Genomic DNA, 4047 nt, shown 5'->3' on the forward strand with positions numbered 1-4047 from the left:
TAATAAAAACAATTTTTAATGTATATTCAATTTAATACTATTAATGTTTGTTCGAAATTGATTCGAAATTATGATAATACATACCATTACAATATTAGTCTCCCTCTCCCCTTTTAAAAAGTTACATAATTCAGCTCACAGAGCTTACCAGTTCTGAAAACTAAATATTTTCGATTAGAGTTTTTCATTAATACATACGTGAAAAATGTTAATGATAAACTAGCTACAAAATAATAAAATCTAAGGAATTGTGGACACTGGGCCATACAATCCCCTCTACTATAGGGTTTAGAGCAGGGGACAGGGAACCTTTTAGGGTCAGGGGACGCTGACCCATAGAAAAAAGTTAGTAGGGGTCACACACAAGTGAGAAGCAAAAAGGAAAAAAACAACCTGACATGACCTTTGGGGAGATAGACACTCCCCACGTTCCCCTAGCAAACCAGAGCCTAGGGAGGCCCAGCCTAGTAGATTTTGTGTGGTCCAGCTCTGCAGGGAAATGGTGGTGGGGCTAGAGTACTAGCACAGGATCCCCAATGCTGGGGGCAGGCCTGAGTGTCAGGATCCGGATCCAGGCAAGCTGAGGGCCACATCCAGCTCTTGGACCTTATGTTCCCCACCCCAGTTTAGAGGAAAACAAATGAGTACCAACATACTGGTCCTGAACAACTGAAATTAATGGGAATTTTGCTATTGACTTCAACAGGCATAAGATCAGGTACATAGGAAAGGGGAAAATTCTATTGTGCTATCAGAAATGGGAACAGATTGCCTGAAGATGCCATAGAATCCCATCTTAGAATTAGGGATGTTAATATTGATTAATTGAGTACTCGATAAGCCTCATGAATTCTTATTGGTTACTCAACTATTCTATAGTCCCCACAGGGCTGGTAGCCAGTGTGCTCCGGCCCCATGCCAGAAAAGCCCCCTGCCATTCTGCCCTATTGCATGGCATGCTGGTTTAAAAATCAGCTCCCCTTGCGACCCTGCCACCCTGAGTGGGGTGGCAGCAGCCCCTTTCCAGTGGGGGCTGAACTCCTGGATCTGGCACGAGCTGGAACTGAGCCAGGCTGCATGGCTCCCAAAACACTTTAAATGAGCCGGAGCATGGGTAAGTCCCGGACCTGGCGTAAGCCAGGACTGAACTAGGCTGCTGGCCAGCCTGCTAAAAAAATGTACTGGCAAGGGGTGGGAGAGGAAATGCATGTAGTTTATAGCATTAACTGAAAAACTTGTTCTCATCAGTTAATCTACCACACTATTACATTCCTACTTAGAATCGCTCTAAGATTGGAGATTGGAACATTCTGTGAGAAGAGATGCATTTTAATATCTGCTCCATCGAGGTTGCGTACTGTCTTTACGTGTTTGTTTTACAAGCAAAAACCAAATGGCAGTTCAACCTGCTGAAAGCATAATAAAATCTTGTTCATTGCTTCCCAACACCTATGCTATGCTATGAGCTGAACTAAAGCTGTAGAAGAGACAACCATCTAATGAGGGTTCTTACTTTGTGTGTTCTTTCCTCATACAAAATGTTTCATAAAAGGGACAATAAAACCTAATGCAATAAGTACATAACCTTGTAGGAAATAATTGTTAACTCCCAACAATCCTTTTAATTGCCACTGAATTTAATGCTAAGTTCATTTAAATCCACAGATTTCATGGTCATTTCCAAGTCCAGAGGTATAAGCCTTTCTCTAATGAAGTCAATTTAACTTTTCTGATTGACTTCAACAGGTCCAAGATTTCACACAGTGAAGAGAAGCGGGGTTAAGAACATTAACTTGCTATTGTATGGCAAAATATTTAAATCAGCAGTAAGAACTGATAGAAGACCCAAATCAAATATGGCAACAACATTGAGAATTGAACAGTTCACGGCTTTAAGTAGTCTCTGAACAGTGATACTACTTCAGTATTTGACTCTTACTATAGCTTGTCCATCAAATCAGCATCAGGAAATAAAGATACAATATCCACATACTAGGGATGTTAAATTTTGATTAACTAACCAAATAGGGGATGGGACTAGTGCGACCAGCAGGGGCTCTTGTGCATTTCAGAGATTGAAATGCCAGGCACCATACAGAGCCCCGCTGACCCCAGGCTCCAAGGGGGAGCTTCCACTTTGAAATGTACAAGAGCCCCAGAAGGCATTTCAATATTTGAAATGTACAAGAGCCCATGCTGGGGCTCTTGTACATTTCAAAGCAGAAGCATCACATGTAACCTGGAGCCAGCAGGGGACTCTTGTACATTTCAAAGTTAAAATGCCACCGCTATGCCCCTTTACCCTCCCATGGAGCTGGAGGAAACTGGCTCCCTCCAGTACCCCTGCCTCTTCTCCCCCCCCCCCCCTTTGTTGCCTTTTTGAGATGAAGGCAGCAAGGTGGGGGAGGGGGGGAAAGAAGTGACTATTCGACTAGTGTGTTGACTATCCAATAAGCTTTTGCTTATTGGACAGTTGACTAGTCGCTTACTTCCCTACCACATACAAAAGTAGTTTCAATTTCTGGAAAATTCAGTTCAACTAAAAAGATTTTGGCAGCTGCTTGACACAAAAAATAGAATTTATACATTTGAAATATTGTAGAGGAGATTACAATACTAGGTATTAATATTGCAAATTATTTGTTTTTATAGGACTTTTTAAATTGTTTTATTTTAATTATGTCCTTTCAAACCTAGTCCTTTGTTGTTTATATGTGCTTGTATGTACTGAATATCTATTAATAGCACTGTTAACAGTGTGTTTCTTATACACAGCTCAAGACCTCTAAACCAAAACTTTTGTTGCCTGCCAACCTGTGTTTGCTTCTCATCTGAGCAGAGGTAATACACACGCTGAATAAATTAATTCTGATATTAATGAAGTTACACACCACAGATAAATTGGGCACATCATGTTTAACAATACAAAAGTTTTGTTATCCTTTTCCAAAAACAGATGTGCAAGCTCTCTGCTGATGTTTAAACAGCAGAAAGATTTTCCTTTATTGTGTACAGCACACAATATAGTTCAGATATATGTATGCACTTCTGACACTGAACTGTGCAACCACATCACTTTAAAACACTGAAAATGAAAATAAAATGTACGTTTATTTAAGATAACTAACCCCAATTAGATTCTTTTTAAATGCTTAAATTCCCAAATTATCGACACGTACGTTTCATTAAGTTTAAATATTTGTCTTTCATGGTTGGCCTCGGATACCTACAGCCCTCCCTAAACGATTTCAAGAGGTGTGCTCACAGAATTGCCTTCCACTCAAGATTTTGCAGGAAACAGGATCATTGACTGTCAAGTGCCTTACTCTAAGGCTGTGTCTACACTGGGCCACTTATTCTGGAAAATCAGCCGCTTTTCCGGAATAAGCTGCGAGCTGTCTACACTGGCCCTTGAATTTCCGGAAAAGCAACGATGCTCTACTGTACAAAAATCAGCAGCTATTCCAGAAAAACTATTCTGCTCCCGCTCGGGCATAAGTCCTTATTCCGGAACACTGTTCCGGAAAAGGGCCAGTGTAGACAGCCCAGTAGTCTTTTCCAGAAAAAAGCGCCGATCGCGAAAATGGCGATCGGGGCTCTTTTCCAGAAAAGGGCTTTTCCGGAAAAGCAGCCTGCCAATGTAGACGCTCCTTTTCCGGAAAAACTGAAAACGGAATAGTATTCTGTTTTAAGCATTTCCGGAAATTCATGCCAGTGTAGACACAGCCCAAAAGGCTTTGCGGTGGTTAACTCTAAAAGCCGCGCTCCTAGAATGCCGCTCCTAGAATGCGCATCTCCCAGACACTAGCAGGCTGCTCAGGGTCCCTTCCGCCAGCTGATCTACTGTGTATTCAGCGAGCGACACCCCAGACGCGCAGATCGGGAGCCGAAGGGAAACACGCAGTTGCCTGGCTGCCAGCAGGGAGCCAGAGCGACACATGGCGGAGGAGACACGCCCGAGGGAGACCCCTTTGCGCGGGCCCATCGTTTTCAGGGATCCAGCCGCCTCCTGCTGCAGAGAAGGGCTCGGGGCGGTCCCGTACTGAC

The 4047-nt window shown here is 42.8% G+C and overlaps 1 protein-coding gene across 3 annotated transcripts in view; it reads right to left on the reverse strand.

Annotated features, from left to right (window-relative positions):
• The window catches only part of CENPP (centromere protein P), a 295796-nt gene that overhangs the window by 291229 nt on the left and 520 nt on the right, over positions 1-4047 (reverse strand). The window lies entirely within an intron of this gene.

The sequence above is a fragment of the Pelodiscus sinensis genome, chromosome 11, assembly GCF_052426305.1.
Source record: "Pelodiscus sinensis isolate ZL-2025 chromosome 11, ASM5242630v1, whole genome shotgun sequence".
Classification (NCBI taxonomy): domain Eukaryota; kingdom Metazoa; phylum Chordata; order Testudines; family Trionychidae; genus Pelodiscus; species Pelodiscus sinensis.